At 41.7% G+C, this 13,138-nt stretch overlaps 1 pseudogene across 1 annotated transcript in view; it reads right to left on the bottom strand.

The window, feature by feature from the left end:
* Positions 1-13,138, bottom strand: part of LOC146808481 (TRPM8 channel-associated factor homolog) — a 213,366-nt pseudogene that overhangs the window by 60,811 nt on the left and 139,417 nt on the right. Inside the window, exon 3 of the transcript XR_014967571.1 lies at positions 4,970-5,949. The product of XR_014967571.1 is annotated as a TRPM8 channel-associated factor homolog (transcript). The remainder of the gene's footprint in view (positions 1-4,969; positions 5,950-13,138) is intronic.

Below are 13,138 nucleotides of genomic sequence, written 5' to 3'. Positions count from 1 at the left end.
CGACTGGAACGGGCCTACATATATTGTGTGACTTTATCAGATATTTCACATTTACCCTCCCATCTTGCATGGGAGAAAGGAGAATACATTTCACAGACATGGCATGGGTATCTCTATAAATGAGAATTTCTGAGTTGATAAAGTATTGTAGAGGTGACTCTGAATAGCGTGATTCTGATTTTTGTACTGTCACTAATGGTGGCATATGTGATATTATTGGAGATGAGTGTTGCACTTATATCCCTGATGTTACTGTGGAGCTCTACAGGCAAACTGAAACTATACATAATAGGGTTAAAGACTTGCATACAACTGATAATAGTTTTGCATGGTGGGACATCTGGTGATAATTGAAAAGCATTTTTGAAGTGTGTGTTGTGAAAATACTCAAAGTTGTTTTATTATTTGCCTTGTTAATGGACCCTCTCATCCACATCTGTATTGCCTCCATCTCCATGGTTAACTGAGGCATGGGTACCCCTCCATCCACCCTATAGCAGCCTATGACAAAGACAAAACTTATGAGAGTGATAGAGAGCTTCAGGATGATACTTTGAGAAGCAGAGAAGATGGGGATGGGCAAGAAGTGTTTTCAATAATGAACATTGAGCTGTCTTAGTTGGGTCATAAAACAGTGCACAAGGGAGGTATTGAAGAAGAACTTAAACACATATCTGTTCTCTTGTGGTTGTCGCCTGCTACTGCATGTTTATCTGTGCGTGTTAACTTAGTCTAACACATGTCCATCTCTGAGCCTCGGATGCAATTTTCCTTACACTCAGTCAATCAGTCAGCAAAACTTTATTTGGTGTTCGCACAAACTATAAAAGCAATATAATGCAAAAATCCATAAAAACCACAATTAAAGCACATAACACATTAAAATGAAAATACATTAAAAACATCCGCTCAGATTCAGACACAAACATTCATAAGTCTCTACTGTTTTTGAGTCTACTGGCAGATTTTAACAACAGGCTGTATTAAAAATAATATTGACAGGCAACAATTGTAAAAACAAGAGATCTGGATGCACTTGAGTGAACTGAGCCCATTTCCGCAAAGGGATTAAATAAGCCTTACTTAGTACAGCTTAAATACAGCTTACAAATACAAAACATAGTAAAGTGCATGGTGTCCTGCAGAGACACATTGTCGCAGCCTCAGTCTTCCAGCGAGTGTGCATCGTACTTACCCCGTGGGAAAGCCAACAAATAGTGCAAAAGATCCAGCCTACAATTACAAATGAAAGATAGGGTTTCATTGTCTGAACAGTTTTCAGCAGGAAACAGCCACACACCCAGGGCGGTTGAAGGGCAGTTTCTGCTCTGACAACAATCATAACCCTCATGAAATTGTCTCTTGTCCAAATGCGATCAGATTTCACTATGGTGTCAGGGGTGTAAAATATATCGACCCTGCCTAGACTTTGCAGGGCCTCTTGATATACTTGAGCAAAGGAATGTGCAGGGAGTGGTCAAGGGCAAGACAACCTTTCAATATCTTCTTATTCAGCTTGGTTTCCTCCCTAGACCAATATCTATCCAGAGAAGAAGAGGACGGAGCATTATATCTGTTATGTAACCAACTCCCAACTCCACATCTGCAGCGCTAGTTGAGACACTTTTGGGGACACACAGTAGGTGTCTTTGTAATACCAAATCTCACTCCCATAAACTATCTTTCAAATGCATTTGGCCTAATATACCTGTATTAATCCCCTAATGGGTCTTCTTCCCAATATGGATGCAAAGGTAAACCTTGCTCGGTTTGACCTTCTAAAATCGTCTTTTTCCCCATTTACAAGCTTGAGGATGAATCAAATAATATTCCCAGGTAAGAGAAAGCCCTAGCTATGGGTAATATGTGTGTCCCAAGCTGAAAGGATTTTGTTTTGGTAGAACTAGGGCCCAAGATCATCAGATAGGATTTGTTGCCATTAACCCACAAATCCAAGCTATCCATAAAAGCTGCAAAGGAGTCCAGCAGGGCCAGCATACCCCGTGCCGATTTGGCCATTAAAACTGCTTCATCTGCATAGAGTGATACCGGTACAGGTTGAGACCCAACTCGTGGACAAACCGCTTGGGTATCTATCAGTGCCCGTTATAGCTTGTTGAAATATCGGCTAAATAAAAATGAGGCCAGAATGCATCCCCGTCTCACTCCTCTGCCAATATTAAAACAATGGGTGTGATCCAGGTTATTTGAATGATGCACCGAGGCCAAGGTCTTAGCAGTGAGAGCTCTTGGAAAATATACTATATCTCAATCCACCCCTTTGGATATCATTAACCTCCCACAACTTGTCTCTGTTGACCTGGTCAAAGGCTGAGGTGGGATCCATAAAGGCTAAATAGATGGAACCTGTGTGACCAACCGTATGTTTACTTAAGACCAAGTACCCGTTTAAACATTGGTCCACTGTGGACCCCCCTGACAAAAGTCGTGCTGCACACAGGATAAGATATAATATTCCTCAGCCTACAATACTAACCAGTCCTGTAGGGCACGCCCCAACACCTGTACCACTTGTCTATCAGGGATATAGGCCTGCAGCATTGGGGGTTATCCTTGTCTCCCTTTTTAAAAACAGGAACAATAACAGAAGTAGCCCATGATTGCGGGGTACTCTCCAAAACTACAGCATTCAGAGTTTGTGTCAAGACTGGAGTCCAGACCTCTATATCATAATGTATAGGTCTGGTGGTATACTGTCTGGCACTAACATAAACATAACGTGTGTTTGTAAAGCACAAGTTCACCCAAGAGTACCTTGGCATTGATTAATTTATTGTTACTCATGTCAATAGTACTCATTTTATCGACCTCACAAAGATGATAGCCTGAGTGGGCTCACCGGGATTTGAACCTGTGACGATGAAGTCGTACACAGGCCCCTAAAGTGGACTCATTAGTCCACTAAGCCACCAGACCCAAGTCCGGTCCGGGGCCTGGTTCTTAGATAAACCTGGTCTGCCCTTCTTGGCCTCATCTAGTGTGAACAACAACAACTTGGATGTACCTTCTATCAAGCATCCTCCTTTGTCATCATTAGAGGGGGGACACTACTGTTTACTCCATCAAAATGGGAAACCCAGCTGTCTTGTGTGAGGGGAGTTTGGCTGTGTCATCTGGGGCAAATAGGAGATTGTTCATGATGCTACACAATTTGGCACTGCATGTCAACATGCTTGCCTCAAGACAATTGTCCAGCGCTATATCTCTTAAAGCGTTCCTGTGTCTCGCAGTTTCTACCTTGTAAGTTTTACAACAAGTCTTAATGCAGGCAAAACCCCTGGGTTTACTATGCAAGGCAAGGTATAAATGCCTCAGCGCTTGGGGAAACCCGAAATCAAACCATTTGGGTGCCATGAAACGCTGTTTGGGCACCGGACATCCAAGAGTGAGGAGACAGTATGGGAGATAGAATCAAAGGCCCCCAAGATCACTCTGTGATCCCAGTTACTAATCAGCCAGGTTGTAAACATCTTAAGTAAAGGGACTGGTCACAACTTTCAAGGATTACTTGTGACCACCTAATTATTGTACCCTGGCTGGTTATCTGGCAGGAGCTTAACCACTAGTGGACTCTTACACACCGCCTGGGTTCAACATAAGGATAGACAAACAGGATTGTGGTCACTGAAAGGGCTCTTCAGAACTGTGATATCTCTGATAATGAGAAAGATGGGAGCTGAAACAAAAATAAAATCAATTATTGTACCACTTCCCCTCCCGGTGAATGTGGGATGCAAAAATAACCCTTCGGGCATAGAGCTCATCAAGGGACCAGACCAGAATAAATGCGTTCAAGATTCCATTTAGCAATGTACCTTGATGAGAGTTTTCCATGTGAAGACCAGCTGAATGCATGCAATATTGGACCCCATTGGCCACTGCTGAAGGTGGCCCACAAAGATGAAAGCAGAGCAGCCTCGCCCCACCCGATCCGCAAAGCAGCACAGAAACATAAAATGATAATAACTCAAAGTTGTTATCATTTTATGTTTCCTTTATTTGCACTGCTTAAAAACAGTGGGGCAATGCTCCTCCGCCATAGCTGAGGAGCTGCCACTGGAGTTAAGAACTGTGCACCAGCGGATATGTGTCTTCCTAGGCCCTCTGCAACAGAGTCAACATTTCCCTCCAGGCATTGGCGAGTGGATGAATTATCCTTTGATGCAATGGTTGATGAAGGAGAGGGTTGTAAAACGAGAGTCTCACCATTAAAACTTTCTCTCCTTGCACCCTGGGCCCCACCTCTAATAGTAGAAGGCACAGAGGAAGAGGTAGCCACTTGGGGAGGGAAGACCAGCGGAACTACAGGAGATGTTACGAAGATTTTACCAATAGCTAACATGGTCTCTATTGCAACCACGTGAGCAAAAATTAGTTGAAATTTACTTTCAACAACATTTATTTTACAGGACTCCCAGTAAGGCTTCCAAAGAGTCTTTCTCTTTCATGTCCACTCCTTCGTCCTACTGGGGGTTACTCTGGGCCGTTTAGATTGACTGCAGGTATCCGCCCTCTTCTTATATCCTGCCACACCAGCAGAAGGGACCACCTGAACTGCGGGCTCCAAAGGGACAAGAGAGCTACTGGGCCTTCTTGATGCATCAACAATCAGTTCAGTTCAAAATAACATTATTTCAACACAAAGCGATAACAATTTACAAAAATATTTAAGTGCAAAGGTGCATAAAAGCAACAAGAAGCACAATCAGCTTATTCTTAGGTGATACACAATATATAAAACCCAGTAAAATCATAAAATATATGAAGAAGCCATGATATCGACAGAGAAATGTAACAATCAGCAGATACACCGGTAGAATTACAATACTGATAAAATGGCCTTAAGGCGAACTCGGCAATACTCCATGATGAGGGAGAAGAGCTTTCCTCCTAATCAACCACATTGAGCCCAAATATTTAGCAAGTGCACATCTAAATTTAACCATACCTTTATTGTTGGCATCAATGGACACAGTGACGTCAGATAAGTCGGACAACTTAGGGTGCTGGTAGTCTTTAAACAACTCAGGGTAAAGTTCATAGAGAGATGTTGCCGTACAAAATTGCGGGTACATTTTGGAACTGGCTTCAATCGAATTTGTTTCGCTCACTTCAGGAACTCCAGTGCGGTGCAGCAGATCCTTCAACATTTGGTGAATAGAGTGGACCGCTGCAGAGCCTTTTGCGGAGAGCTTCAACATTTTAGCACAGTCTTTCCCCAGTTTCTTTATTTGAGATCCTGGAGATGGCTTTGAATCGACCTTCCCACTGCTCTCCTGCAGGAACTTGAAAAGAGCTCTACGGAAGTGGTACACCTGTGTCACTTCTTCAGGCTTCATGGTTGTGTGAGGTGGTTTCACACTGCAGGCCTGACCCAGATTGGAGATTCCAAATGTATTCAGTATTTTATTGCCAGGATATTTTGCTACATCATCTTAGCCTTGATGGTCGCTGGCCCACGACCAGGCCTGGCCTCCAATGAGCAAGCCTCCTCCTTCAGCCACAAAATCTTGGATTTTCTGCGCCTCACTATCACTGTGCGACTGGCAGCAGTAGACGCTAAGAGTTGGGATCAGGTCAGAATAGTCACTTGCCACATTGTTCGCTTTGAGAAGATCTTGGAGTCTCGTCAGGCTCATCACCATGCCAATCTTCCCCCTCCTCCCTGCATCCAGCCAAGACACTGCATTAAGGAGGAAGGTCTTAAGACAGGCTGCGCTTAGGTGGTTCTCATGGGTTGCCACAACAACCCGCCCTTTACCATAGTGTGCCGCAGCCAGAATTGTCTGATGAGAATTATTAAGTTTAAAAGGGAAAGCCAGTAGCCCATGGACCAGCAGATGCGAGGGTTGTCCTGCATTAGTAAAGTCTAAGTCTGTGACACCGGTTAGAAGATGCCTCATATCTTTGATGATGTCAATCCCATGTCTGTCAAACAAGAACACAATCATCTCAGCATGTGCGCTGTGGAAAACAACTACACAATCATCTCAGCATGTGCACTGTGGAAAACAACTACACAATTATCTCAATTTGTGCTCTGTGGGAAACAAGAACACAATCATCTCAGCGTGTACACTGTGGGGAACAACACAATCATCTCAGTGTGTGCACTGTGGAAAGCACAACACAATCATCTCAGCGTGTCCACTGTGGGAAACAACAGCACAATCAGTGAATAGTTCAAACTGGATAAAGAAACGGCAAATCTGTGCATTATATTATACAACAAGACATTGTGAACACTACAAACAATGCGTTCACTAAAGGGAAAGAAAACCACAGCCTATCCAGAGTGGCCACTAATGTACACAATAGCACAGTAATTTCAGTGTGTGTGAGCTGGAAAATAACAAGTTAATTGTGTCATAGAGCACAAAAAAATCAGCACAGATTAGGTAATAATCGATAACAGCAACAGAATTATATCAGACTGGGCACTTTGCAGAACAACTGACTAGGGCTCTTTCCATTTTGTCTAAGCTGGGTTTTCAGTCCCACTGCTGCACAGAAAGACTCGACCTTACTTCTAGCTTGCGGGATAGGAACCTCCCTTGACCTATTGCCAAGGTCCAAATCCCTGGCTCCATTTAAATTCTTGCCATAGCCGGCTTTAGCTGTCTCTGATTGAATGGCATTTTCGTTTATTTTGGATCCCTGCTGTTCTTTGAAGGCTTTCCTCCTTATTCTTGTGTTTGTTCCACCCAGGAGCATTACAGTCCTTTGCTGTGCTTTGATTGGACGAACTGCATGCTTTTATGTGCTTAATTTGTAAAAGAATGAGTGCTGGTGCTCAAACTATTCCTCAGAAGTCCCTTGCCAGCACTATTGAGTGTCAGCGTGATGGTCGCAAAGGTCCTTTAGTCTTGAATCCTCCTCATGCCTCTTGAATGCACACAAAAGTCACCCTTTATCTTACTCTCAGCAAAAAAAAAGGGGGTGACGGATCTCCAGGTTAGCACCTCATCCTTACACTGCTGTCAATTTAGAGTTGTTGTTCGTGCACAAATCTCCAGCACCTGTCACCCTTTGGTGCCACTGGCCACAGGAGCTTTGATTTGCTTCGTTTGTATATTTTTGGAAATGTTGAATTGAAAATATGTTTTTGTGCAGTTTTGTCTTGGTCTATAATGGTTGTCATATATTTTACAAGTCATGTACAACAATTTGACATTTGATGACATAATATAATTTGATTAGTCAATGTTGTAATAGTGTCTTGGTAATGAGATATTGATGTTTTTATGGTTGGTCTGATGTAGGTTTTATGTTATTTGTTGCAGCCCTGAAGAAGTTCTAACAGGCTTGTGCCTTATAAGAACGAAATGCGTTGGCTGCTTTTATGGTCATTTGTGGATATTGAAATAAAGGATGAGAATAAAGAAAGCACAAACCGACTGAAATGTACTTTGTTTGGTGTGCTGGAGCAGAGTTTTCTGTTGAAAATGTATCGAGTTTAAGCTCCAGTTTTGTCTATATGTTGTGATTTAAAATTACTAATTTGTAATTACTAATTAATAGTTTGTTTTGTTTGATTAATCAATATTTACTAATGAGAGAAACTACACGTGGGATGCATTTATGTTGCTTAATAATAGTGTGCGGTTTATTCACAAAAGCTATTTATTTTGTGTTTTGTACGTTTAAAATAACGTGTACTAATGCTTTAATGCGTTGCAGAGGGCTAGATAAGTACATACACATAAGGGTATTAGAGGGGTTTAACACTGTACAATCATTATGATGTGGTAACGTTGTTTTGTCTCTTTTAATTAAGATGGTCCGTTTTGGCCTAAAACAAGATGGCTGCCATTTACAGTCTGCGCTCGAGTGATCGAATTTTGATGAGAGGCCGTGCTGAACATGGTCGAGAGTCACCTGACCACAGCTTCTGCCTGAATTAAAAGTTTCCGTGAGGACAGCAGCTCTGGGCGTGCTTCCAACTGCCCTTGGACAAGGATAAAGTCACAATGAACAATGACAATGCTGCGGTGGCTCTGCTAAGCCGAAAGAAACATTTGTAAACTCGAGTTTCCTTCTTCCGTCTTTTTATTTTTGTGATTTTTTTCTGAGCAGAGATTTTCTCAATGTATCTAAAGACTTCCTTTCCTGCTCGCTCTGCTCAGCGGCTCAACGGATATTCGGCATTTATTTGTTACTTTTATTTGCTATTGGATCAAGGCAGGTTGTGCCCCAAGAGAAACAGATCATGTTTGGATCTACAGAGATGGTAGACCAGTCATGCCTAACTCAATGTTGTCGACAATGGCAAGAATGTATCATGGCCAGGGACATTTGGGAAGGGACGCAATGATTAGGTCTTTTAAGCAAACCTGGTACAATGCAAAGTTCAGGTTAATTGCAGAGAGCATCTGTCAGAGATGTTTGATTTGTCAGCAGTTCAATACTGGAAAAAAGACAGTGGTGAGTCTAGGAACAATAGGCAGAGAAGGAGGTCCTTTTACCAGAATGCAAATAGATTTCATTGAAATGCCCCAAGTGAACAAATTGAGGTATGTTCTAGTGGTAGTCTGTTTGTTCTCAAGATGGGTGGAGGCCTATCCGACTAGGAGAAATGATGGAATAACAGTTGCAAAGTTACTGTTGAGAGAGTTGATTCCTAGGTACGGGTTCCCAGTGACCATTGAGTCTGATAGAGGTGGACACTTCTATAATGAGCTCATGGGTTTAATTTGTGAAGCATTGAGCATACAGCAGAAGCTACATTGTGCATACAGACCAGAGGCTTCTGGCGTTGTGGAACAGATGAATGGCACAATAAAAAACCGAATTGGTAAGATGTGTTTAGCCACTGGAATGAAATGGCCTGATGTCTTGCCTCTAGTGCTGATGACTATTAGGTCTACTCCAGATAGAACCACAGGGTTGAGTCCGCACGAAATCTTAATGGGACGTGCGATGAGACATGCATTTGTGCCTGTCAACAAGTTGATGAGAATTACTGATGACATGATTTTGGATTACTGTAAAGGCCTGGCTGACGCAGTTCATTCTGTGTTTCACCAGGTTGGAGGAGACGCTACCACACTTGAGAAGAAGCAAGCTCATTATCTGAGTCCAGGGGACTGGGTGAGGATTAAAGTGCACAGGAGAAGAAATTGCTTGGTTCCAAGGTGGGGAAGGCCGAGACAAGTCATTCTGACTACGACAACTGCAGTAAAGTGTGCCGGTGTGAAAAACTGGGTGCATGCGAGTCATACTCTGAGAGTTCCAAATCCAAAGGATGGGACTGGTAAGGAGTATGTTGAAGAGTCAGATTCCAGTGATGATGCAGAAACTGAACCGGTGAGAAGGGGAAGAAATCCTGAAAGAGGTGAAGGTGAGAGAGAATTGAGTGATTCTTTTCCTTTTCCAAGAGAGGCTTCAAGGGAAACATTGAGAGTCTCAGAGGAGAGATCGGATTCTGTAAGAGTGCCTGAAGTTCCAACAAGCGGTAGAAGAGAAAGGAGCAATTCCACAGAGACTACACCTGAATCAGATGAAGAGGTTGGAAATCCACTTGAGATTACACCTGAAGAGGTAGGGTCAGAAGAAGATAGAGAGGGACAGATTGCGGAAGACCCCCGAGGAGGTGTAGGGAACATTCCTGATAAGCTAGGTGAAGGGACAAGTAGACAGCAAGAAGATTGCGTGTCGGAGACCCGAGGAGGGACAGAATTTGGAAAATCTCAATCGGTGGTGGAAAAGACTGTGGAGCAGAAGAAAATTGTTGAAGAACAAGAGGCAAATGAGACAGAATCGGATGAGAGTGATAATGAAAAATCAGAGGGTCGAGTTCTGAGAAAGAGAACTTGGATTGGAGAAAGAAACAACAAGGAGGTGAGACCAAAAAGGGTTGTAAGAGGAGATCTTTGGCCCAACAGAGTAAAGAGGTTACGATACAGACTGACACGAGCAAATTCATCAAAAGCTGAACAGGTGAACGAGGTGTCAAGTCAGAATCAAACGAAAGGTGAAAAACAAAAGGTTACAAAAGAACCAGAGGAGATCAAAAGAATCAGAAAACCTAACCAGAAGTATAGGTCACCGGAATGGACGTATGTGGCACTGTCTGAAGGTGAAGAGGCAGATAGTCAAGGAAATCCAGAGGGGACCGTACGAGAAGTGGTTGAGGAGAAAACCGTTGGAATTCTAAAAGTTATTCTGACTGACATTGGAGAAGAGCCGGATGCACAGGATGTTGTTGATGATCTGATACAATTTGATGTTGCTGAAGAAGAAGTGAAAAGTGATGTTAATCCAAATTGAGTGAACTAAAGGAGTCACTTGGAGAAAAAGTGAAAAGTGGAAAATCTAAAATTAGCTGTTTGAATTAATCAAGAGTTCTAAAACTCAGTAGTGGAGTAGAAGAGGCTAAGTCAAAAACACTGCCAAAGTAATAAAATGGCTAACACAGAGAATAATCAAAGTAGATGTGCCTTTTTGAAAAGATGGTGTAAGATGTGCTGCTGCTGTACTGGATTATTAATGCTATTATGGGGTGTTTTAGCTTTATTAGTTACCTTTAGGGTTACATTAGACGCTTTAGGAATACATACTGAGAATGTGACTAATGTGGGGAAAAGTTCACAAAAAGTAGTTCCAACTGGAATTAGTAATGCTTATGTGCATAAAGACAGGTCAATTAATGATTTTTCTAGCAATGTTTTTTCAAAGTTGTTGTATGAATACGTAAAGACAATGGAAGTTAGGGATTGCTACGTCTGTATGCAATTACCTGCATCCGTTTCAGAGGGTGTTACTTATCACCATTTACCAGCTACGTATGGGATTTCATGTAGTGTGCTAAGTAGTGTTTTTTATTTGCTAAGGAAAATAGATTATGAGATGTCTAACAAAGATAACATTTTTGGGCAATTGCCTATAAACAAGAAGCTGAATCCAGCTAAAGAAGCTAACATTTTTGGTGAGATTTTTATTGAGAAAGAAGAATTAACCTTAGATTACATTTTTAAAAACAATTTAACTTGCAGTCTGAAAGAAGAGGAGAAAGCTTTCCTAGACATGGTAGAGGAAAGGAGAATGAGCATGCATGAGAAGGCAGGGAAATATAAAGTGAGTGAGACAATTTGGGACATTGAGATGGGAAAGGAGTTGAAGAATGGGGCCAGTCCGACTTTGGCTTTAGATGCACCACAGAAGGGTAAACTATGCATTACCAGGAAGAAATCCCAATATGATACATATTTTGTTGGGACTAGTGAGTGTCATGATACATACTTCATTGCAACAGGATGGGGTTTTAAAGGTAGTGAAGATCCAGTTTTTCCAGGAGTGTATTATGTTTGTGGGAACCAGGCTTATTACAAGTTGCCTGACCATTGGTATGGCACGTGTTATGTGGGCCTGGTCTTTCCAAAGATTTTTCATATAGATAGAATAGAAGATGTAGAACACATTAATTTACTAACACGTTTTAAGAGAGAAACTTGGTCAGAGATAGTGGGTGATATTTTTGGAGCTTTAATTCCAGTAGTGGGAATTTCTTTGAATGCTTATGGGATTCGGAAACTGTCAACAGTGGTGGATCGTTTATCGACAAGTACCGCTGGAGGGTTTCTTTTGGTAAATACAGAAATGATTGCCATACGTGCCATGTCTATGCAAAATCGACTTGCCCTTGATATTCTTTTGGCCAAGGAGGGTGGAGTTTGTGGAATGCTGAAAGTTCAACATTGTTGCACTTACATTCCTGACGAAAGCAGAGACCTAAAGGTCTATATCAAAAATATTACTGATTTGCATGAAGAATTAGTACCACTTGAAGCTGAAAGTGTCTGGACTAAAATAGCTAATAAGTTACTTGCAGTTAAGAGTTTTATTGCTAAGATAGGTAGTACCATTATTGGTAAAATATTATTTCCATTGACCTGTGTAATTGTTGCTTTATTGATACTAAGATTGGGGTGTTTGTGTTGTAAAAACAGGGGAGGGAAAAAGAGAATAATTAGGAGCAATGCTGAAAAGAGACAAAAGAGGTCAAGGAGAGATCCACAAGAAATAGAATTAGAAGAATTGAGGGAGAGTGTGTACTTGGAGTCAAGGAGGGATGATGTGAGAGAATCAGGTGTTTAATGTTGTGACATAAAGACATTTTCAATTTCTCCTAAAATTGGGACTAAATTTTTCTTTTTGGGTGGTTTTTGTGGTGATAAGATATCACCAAAGGGGGGATTGCTGGAGCAGAGTTTTCTGTTGAAAATTTATCGAGTTTTAAGCTCCAGTTTTGTCTATATGTTGTGATTTAAAATTACTAATTTGTAATTACTAATTAATAGTTTGTTTTGTTTGATTAATCAATATTTACTAATGAGAGAAACTACACGTGGGATGCATTCATGTTGCTTAATAATAGTGTGCGGTTTATTCACAAAAGCTATTTGTTTTGTGTTTTGTACGTTTAAAATAACGTGTACTAATGCTTTAATGCGTTGCAGAGGGCTAGATAAGTACATAGACATAAGGGGGTTAGAGGGGTTTAACACTGTACAATCATTATGATGTGGTAACGTTGTTTTGTCTCTTTTAATTAAGATGGTCCGTTTTGGCCTAAAACAAGATGGCTGCCATTTACAGTCTGCGCTCGAGTGATCGAATTTTGATGAGAGGCCGTGCTGAACATGGTCGAGTGTCACCTGACCACAGCTTCTGCCTGAATTAAAAGTTTCCGTGAGGACAGCAGCTCTGGGCGCGCTTCCAACTGCCCTTGGACAAGGATAAAGTCACAATGAACAATGACAATGCTGCGGTGGCTCTGCTAAGCCGAAAGAAACATTTGTAAACTCGAGTTTCCTTCTTCCGTCTTTTTATTTTTGTGATTTTTTCTGAGCAGAGATTTTCTCAATGTATCTAAAGACTTCCTTACCTGCTCGCTCTGCTCAGCGGCTCAACGGATATTCGGCATTTATTTGTTACTTTTATTTGCTATTTTTCCTATAAAAATGTTAGACCAGAGAGGGTCCATGTTCATTGCGCTCTTTACATTCATCGCGTTCCTTGCGGTCATCGCGTTTGGACTTCATGCTGAGGACGGCAGCTCGAGAGACTTTACCGAGAGACCTGACCTGTCCCATTTAGCTAGAATAGGTAACTATGA

This window comes from Triturus cristatus, chromosome 8, assembly GCF_964204655.1.
Source record: "Triturus cristatus chromosome 8, aTriCri1.1, whole genome shotgun sequence".
Lineage (NCBI taxonomy): Eukaryota > Metazoa > Chordata > Amphibia > Caudata > Salamandridae > Triturus > Triturus cristatus.
Note: the sequence above shows the minus strand (reverse complement) of the source record. Positions and strands in the feature narration are given on the sequence as shown.